The sequence below is a fragment of the Panthera onca genome, chromosome B2, assembly GCF_046562875.1.
Source record: "Panthera onca isolate mPanOnc1 chromosome B2, mPanOnc1 haplotype 2, whole genome shotgun sequence".
Lineage (NCBI taxonomy): Eukaryota > Metazoa > Chordata > Mammalia > Carnivora > Felidae > Panthera > Panthera onca.
In genome coordinates this window covers 12,263,533-12,290,304 of record NC_138343.1, presented here as the reverse complement: position 1 = coordinate 12,290,304, position 26,772 = coordinate 12,263,533, and the positions used below count along the sequence as shown (strand labels likewise).

Sequence of the window (26,772 nt, the reverse complement as noted above, 5' to 3'; positions counted from 1 at the left end):
CATTCTTCTTCCTCCCCATTGGCCTATTCTGATCTCCAGGATGACAAAAATGGATCTGAAGCTTGAAGGGAGGGACAAAAAAGAAATGAGTCTCCCTCCCTAATAAAATCAATTGATTTTATTGATTTTTAATTTTTTTTTAATTTTTACTTATTTATTTTTTTAACATGTATTTATTTTTTGAGAGGGAGAGACAGAGCACAAGCAAGGGGAGGGGGGAGGGGCAGAGAGACTGGAGACACAGAATCCGAAGCAGGCTCCAGGCTCTGAGCTGTCAGCACAGAGCGCGAGGCTGGGCTCGAACTCACAAACCTCGAACTCACAAACCACCAGTTTATGACCTGAGCCCAAGTCCACGTTTAACCAACTGAGCCACCCAGGCACCCTATTGATTTTTTTACATAGTAACTGTTCATTTGGAGGACACGAAATGGGGGAAAAAATACAACCTGTTCCTTCTGAGCAGCGAGAGATACAAAGGGTTACAGACGCTTCATTAGAACAGCAAAGCGAAAATAAAACAGCAAGATTGGGCCTTCCAAGCTGTCTCCACACTTCGTTCAAACTCAAAAGAAAGCCAGGTTTTATGGAAGAAGATTCTTGAATCAATAACCAAATCATCTTTTCTCCTACCAATAAGACAATAAACTTGTCTTAAGGGCCTATGACCTCTTAAGAAAAACAAACAAACAAAACTGTTAATCTTATGAAAGTGGCAGGTCAGAGGTCAGAGCACCAGATGCGGCAAAAGGAAACATTGTTTTCCCAGCTCCTTCTATAAAGGCTGTCGCTCCCCTCCTCCCCCGGCCCCCACCAAAAGCTGCAGCTTGGGGTCACAGTGGGCTGCAGGGACCAGGAAAGACCCAGAGGTGAACTGAACACGGAGCTGTGAAAAGAAAAAAGCAATCGAAACAAAATTCATCCAGAGTCTCTTCTGCACCCCCTTGGAACTTTCCAGAGCAAAGCAAGGTAAAAAGGGCTTTGGGGCACGTCCTTGTAGGGGCGCCCCATCACATGAGGCGGCCACGCTTCAGTTTCTATACCTTGTCCACATCTGTCGGGACCTCTGTCAGAAGTATACAGTCCCACACATCAATGACCACAAATGACCTTCTACCCAGGAAGGGTGGCCTCACCCACCACCAGCAGGCAACTTCTGGATGAGCTCGTATGCAAGAGGGAGGAGGCGATGGCCATCTGGCCAGCCAACTCAAAGGGGCACAGATACCATGGGCAGACTGCTCTCCAACCCCATCACGGGTGGGTTACACAGAGGTTACCAGGTTCCCCAATCCGTGTGGTGGTCTACCTCAATTTGACCAACCTTGTTTAGGATTCCAGAACCACTCTCTTCCAGGTAAAATCATCTCCTCCCCAGAAGCTTCCACCTGAGTTGGGAGACTGGGGTCACAAGAGGACTTAAGGCCAGAGAACAGGTGTTAGGGAGGCAAATCTCAAATTCATTCATTCATTCAACACCCACTAGCTGTGTTTCTAAGAATCCTTACATCATCGAAATTCAATAGGAATTTTTTCAATACAAAGAAAGACAGTTTTAGACGTTAAAAAACAAAGCAATTTTTGCCTACATTGATTTTCAATAATAATAGCGTTTTGTGTGGTGATCTGTGTAGTACAATGAAATTTAGATACACTGAGCCAATCCAGCCTTCTATTCCACAGTTTTTGTTCTGGAAAAGTCATCATCCGGCCTTTCTTAATTCTTTCTTTCTCCTTAGCACACACAGCCTTCTTACACGTTTTTGTCACCTTTATCATCCCTTGTTGCGATGGACAGAGCCACTCCAGCAAACTCTGTCCACAACTTTGTCCTCTAAACTCCATGCTGGTTCCACGGATAAGTCATGGTATATCTTAATAGATGGAATCACATCCAGTTTGGATCCGAGAAACCCACATTATAGGGGAAATGCTTATATATTCACTGCAGGCCTGCGAGATCCCAAACGCCAAGAATTGGCGGCGGGGGGCTGGGGGGGGGGGGGGGGGAGATCCTTGCTGTCACCGAGCTGGGAAAGAGGAGGACAAAGTGTTATGAAAGGGCTGGGAGAACAAGGTGCTGGGAGCCCAGATTGTCAGCACATAACCTAGTCCCAGGGCTCCCTGGGGAAAAGACTCGGTTGAGACTTAGGAATTAGGGGAACTTAGCCAGAAAGACAGGAGTGAGCAGGCAGATGTCAAGGAAGGGGGCAGCATGACTAAAGGCTGGGACACAGGAGAGAAAAGTGCTTCTAGGCAAGCAATGCTGTGGGACTAAAAAGAAGTGAATGGGGGCAACAGATGCGGGGGCTAGAGACGAGCGAGGTCCCCCAGCTTGCAGCGCCAGGCTACAGGCTCTGGACTCATCCCGAGCGCCACGAACAACCAGGGAGGAGAGAAGGAAAACAGATGCAAACAGACCTCTAGTTGGGAGAAACGTGCATCTTGGCTCCAGAGAGGAAAATGGGTTGGATCAGCACAAGAGGACATCTAGAGAGGCCACATAGGGCATATATCACATCCCTGCCGAGCCACTAGCCCAAGTTCAGACCTTGAGACCAGACTTCCCAAAGCTCGATACCCAGAAAACCATTTGCAGCCATCTGCCCCAAGAGCTCTCTCCGGGGAAGAGTGGAAACAGGAAGGAAGCAGGGTAGCAGGGAGCCTCTCTAGTCTCACGTGGACGAAAATCAGCCCTCCAACCAATGAGCCCCCTCCTCAGCATGGGGGCCTGTAGGCTAAATGAGCAAAAGGTTTGAAGAACCCCAACCCAGGATCTTTGATAATGGCTCCATTTCACCAGGCCCAAAACTCCCGACTGACAGCTCAGGCCCAAGGGAGGGAGCACAGTTCCCAGCAGTGCTACTGGCCTGCCGGTGCACAACATGAGCTCCCCTTCCAGGTGGCCCCGGGTACGATCACAGAAGAGACGAGAGATGTCATATAAAAACTTGAACTTCCACACAAAGAAAAGTAATTCGATGGAAGGAAAAGAAAAGCAGACTGCAAAGATGGCCACAGAGGAAGGACCTACATCTACAACACATGAAGAGTTCATACACAGATTAGAAAACACCAAGACTGGGGCACCTGGGTGGCTCAGTCGGTTGGGCATCCGACTTCGGCTCAGGTCACGATCTCGTGGTCCGTGAGTTCGAGCCCCGCATCGGGCTCTGTGCTGACGGCTCAGAGCCTGGAGCCTGTTTCGGATTCTGTGTCTCCCTCTCTCTCTGACCCTCCCCTGTTCATGCTCTGTCTCTCTCTGTCTCAAAAATAAATAAACGTAAAAAAAAAAAAAAAAGAAAGAAAGAAAACACCAAGACTTCCACTGGTTAACTGTGTAAAAGGAAATTAGTAAATTAACATATATGGAAATGAGTAAAGAAACATGCTATCTCTGAGAGGGACCGAAGGAATACAAAGTTCAAAACCAAGAAGCCTGCTGAAGTATCCAAAAAAGAGCAGGTCCCACAGAAAATGAAATTGGAGCAAAACACATTCCTGTATCGTTAGTAACAACGCATACTGGTCCAGGCCTTCTAGAAAGCAACGCAGAGCCTCTCCCCCCAACGAAGGTAGTTTACCTTCTGATGTGACTGCATCCCAAGTAACTACGTATGTGTACAAAGATATGCACAGCTGCTTTATAACAGTAAATAACTAGAAACAAGGCGAATGTCCACACGTAATATGGAACTTCAATTAAGATAAAACAATTTGACAGAGTAGCACACAATCCTTGCCAGGGATCGTTGCAAAGTGTAGGATACGAATGAGAATGTTTACGCTAAATGAAAACAAAAGCAAAGCTGAGAAAAGTTATGTGTTAAATATAATCCAGAACGAGAAAACAACACATTGAGGTGAGGATGATTTATGAACTGGTGGGATAAAAGGGAACTTTTGCTTTTATTGGTTTTCTTTTATTGGTCCGACGTATATAGGCAATGGATGTTTAAAACGTAGTATTTCTATCAATAATCACGAAGGAGCAAACACCCTCTTCTGTGGAGCAGATCAAACCATGGGGAATATCTGCCCGAAATGGGGTACTCAGACCTTCCCAAGTTTTAAAGGCCTGTGTGGGATTCAAATCCTGACCACGAGGGGGCTCGGAGGGGCTCCTGCTAGCCCGAGTACCTCCAAACACACAGCTCTTCCCTTTGCTTTCATTTCCCCCCCCCCCCCCGTTATTAAATTCTATGCCTTCCTCTTCTTTCTTTTCATTATGCATTGAGATGCTACCATATGCAATATATGTGGGAAAATGCTCACTGGATCCTTCCAACAATCCTGTAAGATAGATGGCAACATCTTACATGCCCATTTTACAGATGAGGGCACTGAGGATCACAGATTTAAGCAATGTGGCCTGGCCCCCACACCTAAGGAGCCAGAGCCCGAACTCAAATCTCAACCTCCCTTTTTCCAAAGCCCTCGCTTGCAACCACCCTAAGAACTCTTTTCTTCCCTGCCTCTCTGCCTGCGTAACAAACAAAACTACCGAAGACTCTGCTGTGTCCCCTCTTCTCTTTGTTCTAGCGGCCTAAAGAAACTGGTTAAACTGTAACGAATCCAGAGGTATCCTATGAACTGCTTATAAATTAACCAGTAAGATAAGGTAATGCGGCCCACACTGATTGGGAAAGCTGAGGCAGAACAGAAAAGGAATTACCTTCAGACACAAGCCTGCACGTGCAGGTAAAAACCAAATGACATCAAAAGGAGTTCTACTTGCAAATTAAGAGCAGACTATGACCCTTGACATTACTGCAGAGAGAGCAGAGTTTTCTGCGCTCTGCCTGCAGAAACCAATTCCACAATCAGCTGAAAGTTTCTTTCCGCTTACAACGCAGCCCCCACTCCAGAAGCGGGGAAGCAAGAACAGTAAAAAGGAACAGAGGAAGTATCAAGGTATGAAACCAACATAGATAGGGTGACAAATGGTTGTAGGCACCACGTATGACTCATTCTATAAATAATGACACGATAATCGCTAAAGATGTAAATTCTAATTAAATCTGAAACCTAACAACGTCAAACAACAGCAAACGATGTTTGACAGAGCAAAGGTCTTAGGGGAGCCAAGAGGAAGAATTACAATAAAATCTATGCGGGGAACTGCCCAGCGTTAGAGAAGGGACCTGAGCCATCAGGTTATTCACCGCCCTGTTTACTGCAGATGGGGAAACTGAGGCCCAGCAAGGTAGATTGAGCATCCCAAGTCACCTTGGGGCAGGTCAGGAAACGGTGGCAACTCGGTCCCCAAACTAGCGGTCCTTCTGCCTTTCACCGTACCACACGCACCCTGCCTTAGACTGGAAAGCCATTCCATTTCAAATCACATTTTTGAAAGAGCATTAAGCATTCTGTAAATATTAAGTTCCTTTTTAATAATTTTCAAACGCACAGGGGCACATTTTGAAAAGGGGCCTGGTTTTGATTTCTTTTGGAAAATTGCACACCGCTCGGCGTCTTAACCTCGTATTGAGTGAAATATTAACAGGCCATATAATGGTTTCAGTGTTCCTTCAGCAAAGCTAAACAGAATTCAAAAAACATATCCCCCAGGCCTACAGTGGAGTTTCTGGAGCACACATTAAACTCCACGCTCTGCTCTACAAGCCCATCACTGTTAAGTAACTCATCAGAAAATAAAGAGGGAATTACCAAAGGGGAATTGCCAAGCAATTAGTTCTCTGAAGCAGATGACATACTAGTGCTGGAGGGAGGAGCTTCTCGGTTAGTCATATGTCAGCGTCAGAGCCTCCTAATCTGTAAATAAAAATGCATCACGTATGATTACAGCTGGGATGTGGGCTGGGGCTGCCAGGCGAGTGCACGGATAGTAAATCCCAAGTCCTCTGCGTTCCGTGCATCTATAAAGCGAGAGACGTTGCCTCTCAAGGCATTTTTTTTTTTTAAGTCCTATAATTTTCATTCAACGTAAGAGACAGACCGGTCTCCCCTAAGCGGGCTAAGACAAAAGTGATCTTTATCCTTTCTCTATCCTTCTGACGTGGGTCAGTTAAGATTCATCCACCTGTCCAGATGAGGAGAAAAAAATGAGAGATTGGGAGGGGCGCGGACAGGAGGGGACAGGAGACCCGGGGCTTCCTGACGGCCACCCGGACGAAAGCATGACCTCCTTTCACCGCCCGTTTTGCTCTTAGAGCTTACATCCAGTGCCAGCCCACCACCTAGCAAACTGCAGAGATGAATACTTTGTATCTGCCAAATCTTGCAAGCTGAGCCATGACCCAGGGAAGCTTTTGAAGAGTCAAAAGTTCATCGTCTCACTGGGACTCTTGACGCTGAACCGCATTTGAAGCCCAGCTCAAGCCAATCCCCTGCGACACAGATAAGCCTGGTGCCACTGCCATCGCTCTTTTCAATTAATAATTATTCAAAGTGCGTAGGAACTTCGGGGAGGTATGAGGACGAGTGAAAAAAAAACACGGTAACACCTCCAGGATGGCCTGGGGGCAACACTGAGCTGACAGGCCAGCATCCAAACATCCAAATGGAAGGCTCGGCACGCAAGAACCCTTCCCTGACCTGGACCTCGCGGAAGATGCTACAGCCCTATCGTGATTTTTTAAATATTAAAGAGACGCCCTCCCTTCTAGACTCAACTGTAAGCTTCTTTTACACACAGGGCTCAGGGCTTAAGAGTCAATGCATGGCTGCAGTTAAGAGTACAGGGTGGGGGGCGCCTGGGTGGCTCAGTCGGTTAAGCATCCGACACTTGATCTCAGTTCAGGTCATGATCTCACAGTTCGTGGGATCGAGCCCTGCATTGGGCTCTGTGCTAACAGCAAGCAGTCTGCTTGGGATAGTCTCTCCCTCCCCCGCCCTCTCTCCCTCTGTCTCTGTCGCACTCCCCGGCTTGCGCTGTCTCAAAATAAATCAATAAACTTAAAAACAAACAAAAAAAGAAGAGTACAGGGTGGAATCCAAGCATGACTTCACCACTTAACAGTTAATCAACCCTGGGCAGATTACTTCTCCTCTCGGTGCCTTGATTTCCTCATTCACATAATGGATAATAACAGTACCTATCTCCAATGACTGCAGTAAGGATGAGATGAGTTAATACACAGTAAGTGGGAACGGCTCAGCATCTCTATATTTCTTTCAGAGCCCAGCTGGCATAATGCCTGTCACATATTAGATGCTCATTAAAGATGTGCAGACGGAATGATCTGCCCCTGAAGTGGTTTTCTCCAGCCCTCTCACTCCTGTCGTAACCTTCTTGTCTTTTATGGAAGGTAGGAAACTCACTGCCTCATTGTGAGCTAGTCTGGGGAATAGAGACAACCCATCTAAATAACTCAGGTCAAAGAAAAACATCTTGAATGATCCTCTAGTCTTCTCTAATTATATTAAAACCAACTGCCCACTAACAGAACTGCAACCAGATCATCTCCAGCCGTGTCTTCTTAGCATCTTTTCATCCCGGAGTCAAAGCTCACTCGCTCTGTCTTTCTTCATTTTCTATAAAGTATAAATGGGAAGCCAAATTGCTCAGAAAGCTGTGCCTTGCGTGCGTGCGTGTGCGTGTGTGTGTGTGTCACATTTAGAAGAGTCCACATAAAGCCTCCCGGAAAGCCTTGAAAGTTACAAAACACACCCATATTAACGTGATTTATCAAACAAAGTACAGTAGATGACTTTCCACGGGTGAACAAGTGCTCCAGAGCTGGGTGGATGGAGCAGTGTGGTTTCCGCCTATCACAGGAGATGAATAAATAAATCGACGGTGGGAAAGATCAAAAGAAACGCTGGAATTGTTCTCAGTACGTACAGGGCTTCACTGAAAATCTTAATAAAACTGTTTAGAGGAAAATAGAAGGGTCGTTTGTGTAAATGAAAAGAGATGCCGCGTGCACTGAATTTCAAAAGCGGCATTCATTGTCATACACACATTAGATTTAGCTAAAATTAGCTCAGGTTTCTCTCTCTTTCTTTCTTTCCTTTCTTCCTTCCCTCCTTCCTTCCTTCCTTCCTTCCTTCCTTCCGGTCTTAAAGGAAGAAAGGTTTGAACATGGTTTCATTGAGCTGCAGTTCAGTCCTCGGCAAGGCGTCTGAGGTTCCAGGGAGACGACCCCGTTATCCCCCCAGGCGCCCTGCAGCCTGTCACCAGCCTTCCCTTCCCCTCGGGTTTCAAGGCCAAGCACCCGAAGGCCGTGCTGCACCCACGTGCCGCTGCCTCGCGCCTCTTCCCACGTGCACTTCACGCCTGCTGACGGCAGCCCCGAAACACGGTCCTCCTCGCTTCCCGCCCGGCGAACTTCCTGCGGGCGCAAGAACTCCCGATCGCAAAGTCGGCTCTGCGGCTCCTCCAAGCTTCTTTCCAGACCTGACTTCTCCCGGCAATTTTACCCCCGCCCTGTCTACAACGCAGACGCCCCCCCCTGCACCTGTGCTTCGGCCAGAATGGCCTCGTCAGTGACGTCCCAGGCACTTGCACGGGTCTTCCCCTGCTCCAGCCGCCTCTCCCCACAGAAATGCTGGCCAGCCTTCAAGAGCTGAACTCCGACGAGCCCTCCTCCTCCCGGTCTTTCCTCGCCAGCCCACTCGGCGTCACTGTGAACTCCTTCCATATCAGCACGTAACCCCGGTTAAGGGCAAGACACCCCATTCTGCTTTCATTAGGTCTTGCCGGGCAGTTCTCCTCGCCCCTACCTGACCCCGAAGAAGGCAGCCTCGTTCTGGAAGCTCTTACTCGTTTTCATTCCCGTAGCACCGGGTAGTAGTTTAAAAAAAGATGCAGTGAATGAATGAATGAATCATTTCTTTACACAGAGAGTGCCTGGGAACCAGCGAGGTCATAACCAGCTGTATCACATGCACAAAGGAAGCAGAACCAGAAATACTTGCAGCCTAGGTTTTAATTAAAAAACAAAAACAACTTAATGAATATAACAGAATACCGCACGAACGGTCCTGTGCCCCTTCTTGGGTTCAGCCATCAATTGTGAGGATTATAAAGGGGCCGTTTTTTATGCAAAATGTTTAGATAATGCTTCTAAGCTTCCTTTCAATGCAATCACAGAAAATGTCAGCCGCTTAAAACTCAAGGTGACTCTGCACTATGTTGGTAATACAATACGTATTCATAAGACACTTGGACTTGCTTAATATACTATAAAAACCTCAGTGTCTTCTCAGCTGCACATACTGACCAAGAGCTGGGACTTTCTGATGCCTGTTTTTTTTTTTTTTTCCACAATAAAATTCTCTTGTAGACATCGCACATTAAAAAAAAAAAATGTGCGTGTGTTTTAACCACGTATGCAATCAAACTACTTCTCCCCAAAACTTGAAGGTGAGGATTCTCTGCCTAGCATATCAAATGATAATACCCCAAAGAGATAAAGCAGTGGTGAGGCATCTCACCCCTTTCCATGCAGCTGACACTTGCAGACCTTAAGAGGCTTAGCTTTGCAAATAACTCTGGGGTGGGGGGGGGGGGTATTCTATTATTCTATTTCCTTTGAAACAACCCCTCCCTGGACTGCAGCCAATAAAATGTAAAGGACCCCGTTCGTATTTCTCAAGGATACAGTGTTTGGGATAACTGCCTCCCTCCTTCTGCCCCATCCCCCAAGAGGACCTTACTGACGACCCTTTCTGTGACTCAGGTTTTCGTTCATTTTTACTCAGACCACAAATCACTTCATCTGTGCATGCAACTTCTCAGTTCACCCTGCGACAGTATAAAAACAATACGTGTGCATTCTATTGCAGCAACAGGGTGGGGCTGACACAAAATTCAGAAAAATAAATAAAAGGCTCGTTTGCTTTGCAAAGCTGCAAATGTCTACAGCGTTGGTCCAAAGATCAAGGTACAAGTGTATTTACTTGTTCCTAGTCATGTACGGTCCAGGAGCAACCATCAGAAAACAAGAACATTACAATCATCCTGTCGAGACAAAAGTTACAGGATCACAAAGATAAAACTTATGTGCAGAGCTCGCTTCGGCAGCACGTATGCAAAGATAACTTAGGTTCACAGATCACAAACCATAAGCTACGCACTATCCTACCCAGCAAATGCGTATTTCATTCCATTCTTACAGCAGCCCTAGAAAACAGTTCTAATCTTATCTCCACCTTATACACGAAGACACTGAGGCACAGAAAGGTTCTAGGGCTTTCCAGGACACAATGGCAGTTCCACAGGCAGGCAGGCTGCTTCTGGAGCCGGTGCTCTTATCCCAGATGCCACGAAATTTATCCGCAGCTTAAAAACTGGATCTTAGGTGTAGAGGGGGGAGCTCTTTATTTAAAGAAAGCTGGTGAATCATTTTCTTTTCTAATTATTTTTAACGTTTATTTATTTTTGAGACAGACAGAGAGAGAGAGAGAGAGAGAAAGAGAGAGTGCGTGAGCAGGGAAGGGGCAGAGAGAGAGGGAGACACAGAGTCTGAAGCAGGCTCCGGGCTCCAAGCTGTCAGCACAGAGCTCGACGCGGGGCTCGACCTCACAAACCGTGAGATCATGACCTGAGCCCAAGTCGGGCACTTAACCGACAAAGCCACCCAGGTGCTCCTGGTGAATCATTTTTAAAATGAACATTTTGGTAAAGCAAATATCCGCCTCCTAACAAATCAGTTGCACATCCAGATTTGGATACGTGAAGTATATAGGAACAACAGACCCACGTCCTGCCTGGTAAGCAAATGGCACGTGACCGGGAAGAGCTGCCCAGAGACCACCTCGTCCAGAAGTTCTCAAACATGCAGAGCATCACTATGATTCCGAGAGACCATTAAGGTTCATTCGGATTCAGGAGGTGGAGCCCCAATCCTTTTTCCCCCCTCTTTTTAAACACTCCAGGTGATTCCATTGCCCAGCCAGGCTTGGGAACCTCTGAAAGAGTCCAGCAGGAGCGTTCCCAAAGTAAACAGAAAGACGAGATCTATGTCATAATCTCCTTTGGTTGCAGCCACCAGTGCTCTCAAAGCCCTCTTGCCCCAACTTCTGTCTAACTTCCACGTCTCCCGATTTTGTTTAGGCAGGATCCTCTTGTCCTCTCTTCAATACAGAACCATGAGTCATCAACGCTGTTTACACCCTGTGTCGGCATGACTCTCCAGGCCAGAAAAATTTACTGTACGTGAGGCAATCAGGAAGTTGTAAAATCCAAACAGACACAAAGAAATTCAAGATTCGACAAATCCTGGCTGCCGCTGAACAAATGGGCCTCTGTCTCCCCATACCTGAATCGCTGTACCACAAAAACCGTGACTTAAGGTAACAATTGGGTAGAAAAACAGTCTCATCACATTATGTAAAGGGGACGACAAAGACGATGGGACTCAAGCCTACCACACAACGGTCAACCAGCTCCAAGTCAAATGTGGACTTCTTCAGGAACCACATAAATTAAACCAACAGGAGAGATATTGAAGCCAAGTTTTTAAAAACTCTCATGGCAATTTCTCAACCTCCCTCTGGATCTAGTGTGCAAAGGCAGTTACGGCAAACAGTCTACAGCGTGCAAAAGCGTGGGTACGAGGTGACTTTCCGGGTCAGACCTTATCCTCAGATGGTACCTAGATGAGCGTAGCAAAAACACTCACCTGACATGGGATGCACTTCCCTTGAGTGGCCGTGGAGCAGGAGACGGTCTTACGAGGATGACACACAGATCCCCAGCTTGCACCGACCGGCCTGGCGACTTTCTGCACGATGCTCCTGCGGTGGTCGAGGGGGTGCGGGAGAAGAAATCCACAATGAAAAGCAGAACAGACGGCTTCAAAAAAAACAGTTCCACTTTAAACTGTCTGTACACCGAAACCGAGACCCTCAAGGACATCAAATGTTTGCATTTTCGTGTTATGGAAACTACGGTTACCAGCCAGTCCGAACGGCAGGTCTGGTTTTATCCAACAGGGCTCGGAGGGAGGCCAACCCACAAAAAGGTCATCCCTTCAATCAAATTAAGAGCTTGGTCGCCCCATTTGAGCCACGAACTGGCATTCTCTTCTCTAATGATCCTAACCAATCATCTGATAAACACATGCTGGTCATCACAGCGATAACTGGTGAAATGGGCATGAATTGAATAGTAATCGAGCCAAAGTCTAATTTTAATATGACATATATTACTATCAACATGCAATTAGAAGGACAGTCATGGGACAGCACAGTTATCAGCATACTGGTCTAATGGGATAGAAAAATGTATCAAGTGCAGAAAACACTGTACAAGTATGCACGTGTTCCGCGAGACTTGCCGCTGAACTTGAAATTATTTACTTAATGACTATAGGTCTATTCCATTTTCACGTTGCCACAATGCCTGGCACATGGTTAAGTAAAAATTAATCCACCGTGTAATGAATGAGTGAATGTGTGAATGGATGAATGAAAGAATGAATGAATCTTCCATATACCTTTCCATCAGGGAGCCTGGTGCTTGTAGTTTTTGTGAGGTAAAGACCTAAGCATAGAAATGGAAGAAGTTGAGGACTTGATCTGCTCACAGAGTTTGCAGCCCTATGAAAATACTGTTTTCAAACACTGATCATCCCCAATGGTCCACATTAAGTAGAAAGAATCAGTAGCACAGTTGTAAACTAACCCCCAAACTGGTCATTGCTGGGCAGACTTTCCCTCTCTGATTAGCTGTTTGGGCTAATTTTAAATTTAGTTTGGGTTTCCTAAGCCCACGCCAGGTAACAGAAGTAGGGAGAAAGCCCAGGATTATATTGGATGTCAGAAAGAAACTATTCTGGAGTTATGAATACAATCTCCAACGTGAATAATCCGTAAACAGGTAAATGAGCCAATTATCCTTGGATGGCAACACATCTCGGTAGCCATGACTATTCTCATCCACACACACTCACTATTTTTAAGAGGGCGGCCCAGCTGGAAAGGAAACTAATCTCGATCACTTTCCAACACGTTTCAAAGTAATGAACAGTAGCCAAAGCGTTCTTCCTTCTAACCAGGCCGTTCACCAAGTATTTATTTAAGCGTCTATTGCATGCCCGGGACTGATAATGCAAAAGAAGTTTTCTAGCCATTGGTCTCTCCACACGTAATCCGTGAGTGCAGAGAAAGTAGGTAAGCTGTTCTAGATTCCAGTATCTTTGAAATCCTTACAAGACTCCACTAAGTCTGTCCCTCCACCAAGAAGCCTGCTGCGTGACACATATAAATGGTGGCCAAGTTCAAGAGAAGCTCACCAAATTCGATTTCCTCTTACACAGTACCTGCTTTCTTGTTTCTTTCTAGTAACCTCTCAAATGAAGCATCAACCTACTGGATAATCATTTCTGAGCAAGACGCAGGCACCGTGGATTTGCAGAGAGCACTCGCTTGATGAGCTAACAGTGAGTGTTTGCTGGTGTATCTGTGTGTGCACACAGTCCTATTTACATATCACCCGGCAGATAAGGTTTTATAGAGTCCAAATTACAGTCTCCTCCTATTCTGCTGAAGTGCACAGAACAGTCAAACATGATGCAAAGGCTGTAAAATATTAATTTACCCTCACACTGGTATGCCTACTTCTTTCCCAAGTATTTGTGGTGCTGCACCAGTTAGAGTAGCTAACAGAGTTAACATGACTTGCTGTTCCCTCAGAGGGAAGAAACAGAAGAACAACAGCAAGGCAGAGTGCATTCACTGCAAAAACATACAAACAAAATACAAAAAAATAATAAAGAAAGAAATAACCTATAGCACGTTTTCTACAACATACACACTAAAAAGAGAACACTTCGTATTTTAAAAGCACAGCAGAACCACCTAGCACAGTTCCACGAATAGCGGAAGACTGCTAAGAAAGACGCCCTGAATAAAACTGATGTGATAGTAAAGAAGAAATAATATATAAATAAATAAGAGTTCCTCTTAGCCTGAATCAAAAGAGCATGATCAGGGGAACCTCTGCCCCCTTAAGTCTCAAATTCTGATTACACTACAATGAATTTTCTGACAAGTCATTTTCAGGTAGGATATAGCATTTTTGCTTACATTATGGCAATTACCACTGCATTTTCATTACTCCGCAAATGATACGCATTAAAAGTTATAGAAAAATCAATGAGACGTTTCTGCTAACATCGAACGTATCAAAGAAAATACAATGCTTGTCGCTCTTTTGTCTGCGATAGTTCTAAACATGTTTTAGTACATTTGGGATGCTAATCTGCACTACAAACATTGATAATACACTAGCCTGACAAGTTCATGTCTATCAGGATTACAAAACATATTACTACACTGATAAAGACAACAATACATCATTTATGAAACAGGGATAAGATTTTACAAACTGCCTCCACAAATAAAGATTATTTACCTAAAATCTTTTTCTTACTCCTGCAATTTTAAGCATTTATACATATTTCTTCAAAACCCTGATCCAATTACAACTCTTTCAGCCAACATTTAAAAATATTCCCCAGGGGCACCAGGGTGGCTCAGCTGGTAACGGGTCGGACTACGGGTTTCAGCTCATGTCATTATCCCACGCTTCCTGGGTTCAACCCCCGCATCGGTCTCCACACTGTCAGTGCACAGCCTGCTTGGAATTCTCTCTCTCTCCTTCTCTCACTGCCCCTCCTCTGCTTGTGCTCTCTCCCTCTGTCTCTCTTTCTCTCCCTCTCTCTCAAAATAAATAAATAAACTTAAAAAAAATTTAATTCTCTAAGTCAGCAATCAACATGCTCACTATTATATCGTCCCTTAAAGAAATTTTGAATGAGCATTTTATTGAACTGAATTAGATGAAACTAAAATGTGAACAGCAGAACTGCGGACTGCAAAATTCATTCTTAAAAATGAGCAGTCCTGTGGGTAATGCCCTAGGACAGAAATTATTATCTCTGCTGAGATTTCTACAATTCATTTATTTTCAATGCTTTTAACAAAATAAGGAGGGCCTGCTTCTGGTAACCTTGAAAGTATGACCGGAATTAAATCCATTCTTTGAAGCAGTTAAGCTTGTACAAATCTGAATCTCTCACAGAAGCCAATCATTCAAATTACTGAATAACTCTGAAAAGAAAAAGCAATGGAAATCCAATTAGTTAGGGCCACCCCAAAAATGATATCCCGTCTCTCGCCCTGTGCCCCATCACATATGCAAGATTTTTAAGTTGTTCAGAGTCTAAACCGTGTCGTTCCCTACACACAACTGTAGTTGAAAGAATTAACGTTCACCCCTACACTCATTTTCAGGGTTTTAATAAAATATGTTTATTGACTAACTTCTAACAGGAAACAAAATGAGCCGCTGTTACAGTGTGTCAGTAATCAGCCAACTGTCATTCAAGGTTAACTGCAAAAGTAAAATCCACTTGGCATTTCAGAATGGAAATAAATAAACAAATAAAGGCATATTACACAAAAGGAACGTAAGTCCTTATACTCTATAATGACAATAAACACTGGAGTCACTGAAATGTGTTTACTAATGTTTCACTACTCTCAGAAGGCTGGCCTTGCCCAAGACTCGCAGCCATTGAAGTGTAAGGCCATCTACAGGCACTTGATATACAATCTGGTGGTTAAAGAGTTTGTCTTGAATCTTTCTTTAAGACTGAAAGACAATTCAGAGGCCCGGGAGCCTAGCTATAATATTTCTGACAAAGTATCACTTCTGTTACCCAAACCCTCTTAAAACGAAATCCAGACAGGAAAATATTGACTTTCACAGTTCCCAATCAAGCAACATTTTTCATACTTATTTTAGCATTCAAAAATGCATTCACATTTTACTGCAAGTGAAGAGATCTTCTGTATGCTGCAAATATAACCTAGGACCTCCAAAGCATGTAAAACTCAAACTTCTGGACCTTATTTCCTATCCTTGCTTCCCATCTATTTACAGCCTAGAAAAAAAATAGCTCCTTTTAACCACAGCAACACTTGATCTGAACAGGCCACAATCAAGTTACCCACGGCATAAACCCACTAAAAGGGGAGAGAGTCGTAAACCTCCCCCCCCCCCACCCCGGGGGGAATGAATCCTACCCCAGGGGAAAGTAAGGGTTTACCAATTTAGCTATGGGGCTGTAAAACTCTAAACCCACTGGCAGGATCACAACCAAATCAAGACACTATTATTCTCAATTACTTTTTCTTCCAAATAGCAGGGTTATTAAAATACTCCCGCTTAGGTGGATTTCCTGAGGAACAGAAAGCTTCAGCAACCAAAGCTACTCTTCTTTCCTTTTGCTCTGTTATTTTTCTCTGCCTCGCGGACTTAACGAGGTAGTGTCCTAATGCAAAGAGTAAACTACTGCTCTCTGAATTATTAAACGCTCATTAAATTATATCTCAAAATACAGTACAAGCTGTTTATTGTGCAAAAGCACCACCCGTGGTCAGTCTACTGGCTACAGGCCTGTATCATCTCTCACCGGAGAGAAAAACCTTTGAACTTACTCTCACAGATGTAAAAGATCCTGGATGGCTAAGAAGTCCAAATTAAAAATGTATACATTCAAAAAAAAAAAAATGCATACATTCAGAATGGCTCCTGCAGTCAGTACCATTTCTTGTTATTATAATGGCTCTTCTAACAGTAAAGTTCTGAAATGTGACCATGTGGATATGCTTCCTAAATCAATCACTTGTGCAGAGTTAAATCCTTCAGAAAACCAGTCCTGTAGGTGCTTTCACACCTGAAGGGGTTAAGGGCCCGCAAGGCCAAAGGCACCAGACTGCAAAAGAAATGTCGCTTTAGAAACTCTGGAAGGTTTCTCACAAGTACCAAATACTTGTTGATCTGTTCACAATAAACATCAGCAGGAGTGCCAGGTTCCTTTCACTGTCTGGGGAGATGCATTTCCATCCTGCACCGGGCAAGAACAGCTTGTTGGTCTCCTTTATAAAAGTTGAGTAGCTTAGAAGCCTCATTCAGTGTCGCCCGTCCAAAGGACTGAAAGCAGCAGCCACTGAAATAGTGAAGCCTCTCCTCTGACTTGAGCAGCACAAATACTGGGCATAAAACACTTGGAGTATAGTCCAGGCACAAGACAAACCCACCTGAATGGACGAGGAACACTGTCTGTTGCCATGGCAGCCCGATCTAATTACAGGAGTGATCGGGGCCGGAGTAAGTGCAGGGAAAACCTATACCGCTGACACGTATCTACATGATGAGAAAGACAGGCGGGCGGGAGGTTCAGGGGAGCCCTTCAACCTCTGCCGGTCCTAGAAGGTGGCTTTCAAGCCCATTTGTCTGCGGAGCTGCTAAAATATTGACTGATGCGTGCACAGTTGGAGGGCAATCAGAGGAGATTAAATGCCACAGCATTAGCTCTTGTGGTGCAATCCCCTTCCAAGAGTTCATGTGCAGGATTTTCTCAACCTTCTCTTGGGTGGTTTCCTCAAGCATGGGCTTCATGCCACACTCAAAAAAAAAAAAAAAAAAAAAAAAGCCCAAGTATCAAACTACAAATACGCCACAGGGTGGGCTTAACGGGGGCTTCTAGGAACTGCAGGGCTCCTTCCAAACAGAAAAGGCTTAACCAACACCGTTGGAAAAGTAACGAGCTGTGCCTAAAAATAACCATCAAGTAACTACCCACTGCTCTGCACGATATGTAACGACAACGTTTAAATATTAAGAACAGCCTGCATTACAAAACACAAATGTCATTGAGATGTGACTACTAGATTGCCAAAGGAGGAACTTATTTGCATATACACATTCCCGTGCACGTAGGAAAGGATGTGCAGGGCGTATGCCACTCTAAGCCAGTAGTTTTTATTCTGTGGGCGCAATAGGGTCTTCCAATTTTTGCTAATTGTATCTTGTGGCTCGCACAGGGAAGCTCAGAATCTCTTCGGGGACGGCACCAGTTTGGAGGAGTCCCTACTGCACAGCATACGGTAAACAAAATAAAAATAGCTTGCCGTTCTCGTTAGCCACATCGCGCATTATATAACCAGCTTCCGACTGGCTTTTTTTTTTTTTTCTTTGCCCTTACTACTCTTCAGCAATTTCTCAATCTCCCGAAGTATTTATATTACCCTCTTATCTGCAGGATTATATACTAAGAAAGCAAAACAAAACAGAACGGCCACGGGGTTGAACCGGACCCCACGGTCCTTGGACACTGAATTTTTTTTTTTTTTTTTTTTGGTTTTGTTTTGCTTTCTGGCAAGATCTCCACCACCACCCTACTTCCACCCCCCCCACTAAGGTCCTCGCTCAGTCTCCCTAGAAAAACCTGAATTGTTCCATCGCTCCCAGTCAGCCCCCTACGTGGTCGGAAATAAAATGAAAGCACAAGCCCCGGAGTTTAGGAAGGAGGCCTGAGGGCTGGGGGTGGGGTGGGGTGGGGTGGGGGTAGGGCTGGGGAGGGGTCGGGGCGCCGCAGAGTCAGCCAAGTGGCCACCGAGGGGCCGCTCCCCACCGCGACGGGCCTCGCCGCCCCCCTTCCGCGCGCGCGCACGCACACACACACAGACACACACACACACACAGACGCACACACACACACACACAGACACACACACTCACTCACACACGCACGCACTCACTCACTCACACTCACGCCGCGCTCCGCCGCCGCCTCACCTCTCGCTCCGCCCGGCCGGCCCCTTCCCTGCCCCCTGCGGGACCGGCCTGCTCGCAGCGCTGGAACCACGTAGGAGGCGGCGGCGGCGGCGGCCGCGGGAGTGGCGGAGTCTCCGGCCCGGCCCAGAGTGAGCGAGCAGCGGGGCTCCAGGGCGCATCCCAATCCCCGCAGCGCCTCCTCCGCCGCCGCCGCCTCCTCCTTCCCCTCCTCCTGGCTTCATTCACCCTCCCAGCAGCCGCGCAGCCGCTCACTCCCGGCGCCGGCGGGGCAGCGCCCGCCGCCGCTCCTCCGCTCCTGCCGCGCGGGCGCTGGCGGGGGCGCCGGCTCCGGGCTGGGGCGCTCGCGGGCTCGCGGCTCCGGGCGGCGGCCGCCGCACATGATCAGGAAGCGGCCGCACCAACAGGGCGGCGGTGGCGGCGGTGGCGGCGGCGGCGGCGGCGGCGGCGGCAGCAGGGCCGCCGCCGCCACTCCAGCCGCGCGCCCGGCACCCGCGCGTCGGCTTCCCCCCGCGCCCACCCCTCCGCGCCCCCCGCGCTCCCACCGCCCGGCGCCCGGCCGCGCGCAGAGTCCCGGCCCGTAGCCGCGCACCCGGCGAGGCCAGCCTCCGCCAGGGAGACCCCCCGCCCCGGGCTCCGAGGCCCGGGCGGCCACCCGCGGCGGGGGAGGGGGGAGCCCAACCCTCCTGCAGACCCACTCGCTCCGCCGCCCTCCGAGGGGAGAGGGCTGGGGAGGGTGCGGCGGGAGAGGAGGGCAGCGCGACCCCCGGCCGCCGCCGCCGCCGCCGCCGCCGCCTACTACCCCTACGCCACCTCGAGGGAGGGGGACACGGTTCTCCGCACTCGCGGCCGGACCAGCAGCCGCCGGAGCGGGGCGCCGCCGCCGCTCTCCCCGCCCGCGCCCGCACCCCCAACCCGGGCGCGCCCCCTCGCCTGGCGGGCGCCCACCGGCCCGGCAGCCCCCTGCCGTCAGTCCCTGCGCCCCGAGCGGGGGTGTCGGCCCGGGAGGCTGGAGCGGGAGAAGGTTGTATGTACACACACACACACACACACACACACACACACAAAACACAACACAACACGACGCGTCGATTTCCCTTCGCTCCTCTTCCAGCTGTTTTCTGTGCCGGCGACTGGGGTTTGGGGTTTGTTTGCTGGTTGTTGCTTTTGCCCCTCTCGGGAGAGCAGCGGTAGGGGTAAATTTTAATCTAAATAAGGGGCGAAGGGGATGGGGGAGGGGGGAGAAAGAATCAGAGGAGAAAAAAATAGCCACTTACTGTAAAGTGTAAATGGATCTGGGGTTGCGTGGGGAAGGGGGGGCAGAGGGAGAGAAACAGTGTCTTGCGGCTGCTGTAGCTCTGGTGGCTGCTCCGCGGGGCTCGTTTTGGATCCCCCTGCAGTGAAACAGGTCCTGTACGGCTCCGCCACTGTAGTAGAAATGATGTCTGCGGTATACTCTGCTCTCTCCTCCTCCTCCTCCTCCTCCTCCTCCTCCTCCTCCTCCTCGTCCTCCTCCTCCTCGTCCTCCTCCTCCTCCTCCTCCCCCCCCTGCTCCCCTCCCCTCCCTCCTCCCTCCGCCCGTCCGCCCTCCCTCCCTCGCGCTCTCTCGCGCTCGCTCGCTCGCTCGCTCCAGTATGTAAATGTGTAATAGAAGCCAAATATGGAGCAGTTGGCTGCCGCCGCCGCAGCTCAAGGATCCGACTTGGGGGTGGGGGGGCACCCTCTGGCGGGCGGCAGGGCGAGCCGCTCGGAGCACCGAGAGCGCACGGCGCGGCGGCCGGCCGGCCGGCGCCCTTAACCCTTGGCTGCGCGCTGCCGGGGCTCCGCGGCCCCCCGGGAGGCGGCGCGTGGCCCGAACCGGCTCGGCAGCTGGGGGGGAGGGGAAGAGGGGCGGGGGGGGGGGGGGCGACTCAGGCCGGAGGGGACGCTTCTTCCAGGTTTGGGAAAGGGGCGGGGAGCTGAAGCGATGAGGTAATTTTAGCGGTGACCGGTCGGTCCTCGCGCGCCTCCCCGGGCCCCTGCACCTAGTTGGAGGGGACCGAGCGACAGCGGGGTGCAACTCGGGGCGCCCTGGAGGACTCTCCGAGGGGTGCCGGGCTTCAGCTCCGAGCCAGCGAAGTACCCCAGGGGGGAGGAATGGGAGGGGGGGGGGGCGAGTCTGATCCCGACGTGCCCTTCGTCCCAGGCGCGCCGGGAATCGTCCAAGAGGACTAACTCGGATCGCCGTGCACGTTAGCCCTCCAAGCCGGTTTCGTTCCGGAACCAGGACCACGGGGCTGCGGGGATTGCCTCGGCGTGCAACTCAGGAAAGTTTGAAGGGTCCCCTCCCCCGCATGTGCACCGTCACCTTCCCTGCCAGGGAAAGCGGGTGCCCTCCCTGCCCCCCCCCCCACCCGCCACCTCCTTTTCGTTTTCTGCAGGTCTGCAAATCTGCCTTGGGTACTGGAGTACCCAGCTCCCGCCTTGGAAGACGACCCGCGCGCTCCACTCGCAGCTAATTCGGGATCATTAATTTAATCGGAAATGAGGTAACCAGTGCAGGAGATACAGAAAGCAAACCGAGCATCAAATGGCAGTTCTGGTGAATCCACGCTGAAGAACTTCCTCTGCGCTCAATTTTCAAGCGCGGTTCTCCACTGCCCACCACCCCGCCCCCTCCGCGTGTACCACCAATGGGTGCTAGCATCCTGGGGAGGAAATCTTATGTGGAAGGGTGCACCTTGCCAACAGGTGTGGCACCTGGAGAAAGAGAAGACACATCCACGCGGAAGGGAGCTCGGTGCGGCGTTCTCCCTGCTGCAGATAATTCTGGAAGACCAGTAGGTGTCGGGGCAGCATTTGACCTCTTTCAGGTGCTTAGAACCAAGTGTCTAGAAACACGATCTTTCCACGTAAGTTTCTCTCTGCAAGCCACCACTATTGACTGTAAGCTGTATCTGAGAAACCTTTGGCTGAGTTTACTTATGACCTAACGGTTAGTCACCAACCGAAGCAGGGTACAGAATCACCCAGAGAAATGTGTCAGCTTTGAAACAACTGTATCGTAGAGCCAACGTGCTCCAGAAATAAAAATAAGCCTGCTAACAACTAGGAAGGTGTGGAGCCCCGGAAATAATTTTTTTCTCGCATTTTGAAATATCATGCACATATACGTGGCTATTTAAATAAGACTACTGTTCACTCTTACTCGTTTCTACAACTTTTTCTTTTTCTTTTTTTTTTTTTTTTTTTTTTTCCATTTAAAAAGCAATGCTTGTTACAGTTTAAACCCCAGGTTGGTCGAAAGTGGCATTGTCGGTCTCATTACAGCCTCTAGTGGACAGTTAAAATCAGTTTCCTGAAAAGGCTCTTCCTGGTGTTTTTTTGTTGACAAGCATTGTCAAGGTGAAGGCTAGTATCTCAGAAGTAAGTGGGGAATAGCTCCTCCCTCCCCCTGCTTGGCAGAGTGGGCTCCTGAAAGGATCAGAAGCAGTTGGTTCAGCACCGAAGAGACGTATGCTTTGTGCTGCAGATATATTATTATTACTGGCCTGCGAATAAACAGAGAGCTTCCGCTCCTCGTTTCTGTTTGAGACAGCTTTCATAAAAACTAACTTCACCTAAAATATTTTTGTAACAGAAAATATTGGTTGCCATGTTTTTGGCTTACCCGAGGTGTTTTTATTCTGACTGCCCCATCCACCTCCACTCTATTTTTAGACATCTTCCATTGAGAGTATTTTCAGCCAAAAACAGCTAATATTTTAATTATTACATTGACACAGGCCGTTAATTTAAGTTATTTTAACAACCTTAAACAAATTAAAACACATAACTCAGATTAGAGTTAGTCAATTAATTTAAATGTTCCCTTAAGGAGGCTAAATATGTATATTACCCAAACAGTAAAGACAATTAATAAGAAATGTGTCATTTCCTTTCTTAGCCATTAAGATTAAAGCCATAAACTGCCATGAAAGTCTGTAACTGTTCCTACCTGCAAGGTCTCGCTTAAATGGTATTCTCGCGATATAGTTTCATTACCTTTAGTGTTGGAATGTTTTCTTTTCAGACGGCCAACTATTAAATGTACAATCACAAATAACTGACTCTTTATAAACAAGATTTTCTGATGGAGATAAAACCTCAGGGAAAGAGCAGGGCTTTCAAGAAGTTAGTAGCAAGTATATATTACTATGGTCCTGTTCATCTATCTGCTATTGTATTCATACAAGCTTAAGTCACATTTCAAAATTAAAGGAAATCGTGAGGTAAGGCCTGCTGAGCCTTACCCCTACTCTGTGTTCTGCATTGCTCAAACACCGTGGAAAATCATTTTTATCCCCTATATCTACTTCATTGTTTTGATAGTATCTACTTTTGAGGGCTTAAAGTAGGCTATTGGGTAAATACGATATCCTATAATTATGTATTACATTTTGCTTCGAAAAGCCTCATCTTCAGAGCCGTGGCAGCATCCGGGAGCTTTTTGGAAATTCAGTATGAGAGTTCCACCCCAGACCTACTGAATTGCAATCTGCCTTTTAACCAGCAACCCTGATGATTCCTAAGCACAGTGTAGTATGAAGAACGCCGTCTGTACCACAGGGCTCTGTCTAGGTGAATTGGCCCACAGAGGCAGAACATAATTCTTCTATTTATTCCTCTTTTGTTCCCTCCCCTTTTAACTAATTTGCACTTTTTAACGAAACATTATTACATTTAATGCTTTGGCCACATGGTACCGTATTTCAGAAAAGCCCCAATAGAATGCAAACGTCTGCATGATCATTGCCAAGTGGATACTCTGAGGAGTGTCCTGGGGTCTTGAATATGAAGGTTTTCTTCACGGCAGCAGAGGGAGCACAAGAGTGCTTAATAAAACAAGCATACAAGCCCTCCAAATGGTAAAGGATTTTAAAGTGTAGTATATGTTTTCATCGGAAGTAGCCTCTTCCATAGTTCATAACAAAACAAAACAAAGCCAAGCAAACGCAAACAGCTTACCGGGTTATAACAACTAAATAATTGAACAGGTTGGAAGTTAAATAGAATACAGATACACTTATTTTGAGTTTGAGACTTCGTTTTTTTTTTAAAAAGTGGACTTCAAAAGTCATACCTCGAAAAATTCCCCTAGCTTTTCTCCAGTCAAAAATAAAGATAAACATGACCATTTCACAATATATGCAACTCAAACCATCATGTGATACCCCTTAAACTTACACACTGATATATGTCAATTACTTCTCCGTAGAACTAGGGAAAAAATAGTGCAATACAGAATAAGGTAACTCTAAGAATAGCTCCTGTTTGTTTTAAAAACGTCCGTTAACCCAACACTACTTCAGATAAATCGGTTTCATCCGGAAGCAAATATGTTGGTAAAAGGATGTGCACTTTTCACCATGTTTTACTTTCACAGTAATTTGGGGAGGGGACTGTCCTTAATGTTTGCACTGGTAAGTACTTACATTTCAATTACATCTATACAGCGTTTCATACGTCCCACAGCCTTCTGTGTCGCATCTTCAAACACTCCTGGGCGGTGAATAAGACATGAGAAAGCCAAGCCTCAAAAAAGTTGTGGCAACAGCTTGTGCGTTCGTGGCGTTGGTCATTTAATTGCTGTAATGATCCACTGAGGTGTTCAAAAATAAGGGAGAACACAGAGACATTAAAGATCTGGCAGCATGTTTTTTGTAGTTTTAAAGATTTTCCCAAGTTACTAGAGAGTGAATATTTAATAGGCGAATATTTAAATAAGACACTTATGAACAGAGACTCTGTCTTAATTCTCTAGCTGCTTTTTATGTATTTATCATTCATTTGCCCGGCAGTGATTTATTGCACATCTACAATAATCAGGCCCTGTATATGAGAATATAGATGAGTAAGAAATCTCTGTCTGCAAGGAATTCCCACCATAACAAATCTTATCTTTTGAAACTGTCCATTTTTACCACGATGAAACGTCAAGTCTCAGAGTCAACCGGTCCACCACCTCCCCACATCATTATACTCGTCAGACTCACAAATGTGAGAATCAAATACTAAAGTCTTAAAAATTTGGCAAAGGGGGAGGGCAGTTTGCATAACTCTTCAGCAAAATTTGACTTACAAGCTAATATTAATATTTCAAATTTGTATAAACAAAGATACGATGTGCATTTTAGCCGAATGTCTTTCCTGTCAAAAACTCACATGAGTAAATATAAATGGTAAACATTTATTTTTTTCCTTTTCAAAAATTGTTAAAAAGCCTCTCCTCCTACGTTAAAGAAGGATTTGCCAAGTTTCTGCCTGGAGCCATTTGTTACGGCTATGTAATAAATCCTGGAAAGTTTGACTTTTTAATGGAAACACTGACAGACCTTTGACCATGCTATTATAGGGAGGGTGTGACCCTACATGTGTCATCTTAAAATCTGAGCAAATCAGAGTGTACTTGCAGAACGAATACGCCTTCCTTAGATTGCACTCCGAAACAAAAAGCTGGGGCGACCGGAAAAGTAAAATAAACTAAAAACAAAAGTGAAAACTGCTCACACAATAGACTCTGAGGTCAGCTCACCACACCCAAACTAAAGTCACTGGGCTCTGTGCATAGCAGAGACTCTGAAAGATCCTGAATCATCTTTTTTGACTTTCCACCAAACTGTAGCAGGACTGGTTTGGGGCAATGCAGATGACATCACCAATAGTCAAGAGGGAAATTAAGCCCTCTGTATTACACATCTGCCGGCAGTTTGTAACTTAACAGTACACACATTAGGCAATTTTAAATAAGATTCTGTCTCCAATTAGAAATAAAAACAAGGGGCGCCTGGGTGGCGCAGTCGGTTAAGCGTCCGACTTCAGCCAGGTCACGATCTCACGGTCCGCGAGTTCGAGCCCCGCGTCAGGCTCTGGGCTGATGGCTCGGAGCCTGGAGCCTGTTTCCGATTCTGTGTCTCCCTCTCTCTCTGCCCCTCCCCCATTCATGCTCTGTCTCTCTCTGTCCCAAAAATAAATTAAAAACGTTGAAAAAAAAAAAATTTAGAAATAAAAACAAATGCCCCAGTACGGGTCCGCCCTCCAAACTGTAGCCACTATCCAGTGTGGCTATTCAGGACTTGAATAGTTCAGATCGAAATATGTTGTAAGTATGAAATATACCTTGGGTTTAGAAGCCTTAGTATGTACGTGCACATACACACGCGTATACATGCATGCACACGCATATATACACCTCAATACTTACGTGTTGATTAAATGTTGGAATGAAAATATTCTGTATATATTAGATTAAATAAAATACAGTGTTATAATTAATTTTACATGTTTCTTTTTTTCTTTGTAATGTAGTTACCATAAAATTTGAAATTATGCATGTGGATGGAGTGCATATTGTATTTCCAAATGGACAGCACGAGTAAGAGATAATAGGACTACAGAGGTACAGGAATTAGTTCTAAGAACCCACAATTGGAGACATTAGGATTCCGGCATGACTCTCGGTAGTAGTGTAGTCAATAATTATTTTCTACCTCCCAGAGGTGTCCCCCTTGCACTATATTATATAACACACGGATCTTATCCCTGGTTAAAATGACCCCTGAGGGGCGCCTGGGTGGCTCAGTCGGTTAAACGTCCGACTTCAGCTCAGGTCACGATCTCGCGGTCCGCGAGTTCGAGCCCCGCGTCGGGCTCTGGGCTGATGGCTCAGAGCCTGGAGCTTGCTTCTGTGTCTCCCTCTCTCTCTGCCCCTCCCCCGTTCATGCTGTGTCTCTCTCTGTCTCAAAAATAAATAAACGTTAAAAAAAAAAATTTTTTTAAATGACCCCTGAGAGCAAGCTGTGATCTCACTGGTAGACCGACCTAGTATGGGCCTGCAAGACCAAAATTTGTTAGGCTCACCTGTGACTAGGTCTTTGGTCTTTTCTGGGAGGATCTCAGTTACTTTGCCACCGTGGGAGAAGCTTATGCTCTGTTTTAGAAAATACAAGGATTCTAGAGTTCTAGCTGGTTTTGCTGTGGAGGCTAGATGGTTTCGCTAAACGGGGTTGATACCTTCTAGTGACAGATGGGTATTGATAATGACAATTACATAATTGTTGCTTAACTTGAAAAAAAAATCAAGGCCACCAAAAGGAAATCTATTTCATAAAAAAAAAAAAAAAAAAAAAAAAAAAAAAAAAAAAAAAAAACCACTTTCTAATACATTCAGCACAATAGAGTGTGTCAAAAGGAAATGA

General features: G+C 46.7%; 1 protein-coding gene across 9 annotated transcripts in view; it reads right to left on the bottom strand.

Moving 5' to 3' along the window:
* Positions 1–20,078, bottom strand: part of ATXN1 (ataxin 1) — a 413,533-nt gene extending 393,455 nt beyond the window's left edge. For 2 of the 9 annotated variants that reach the window (XM_060614223.3, XM_060614224.3), the window contains exons 1-2: positions 19,834–20,077; positions 11,592–11,706 (exon numbers count right to left, since the gene is read on the bottom strand). The gene's annotated coding sequence lies outside the window, so the exon portion shown is untranslated. Of the gene's footprint in view, positions 1–11,591; positions 11,707–12,407; positions 12,455–18,559; positions 18,676–19,833 lie in introns of those variants that run through there. The other 7 variants (XM_060614213.3, XM_060614215.3, XM_060614220.3 and 4 more) reach the window with 6 other exon arrangements.
* Positions 20,079–26,772: the final 6,694 nt, after the last annotated feature.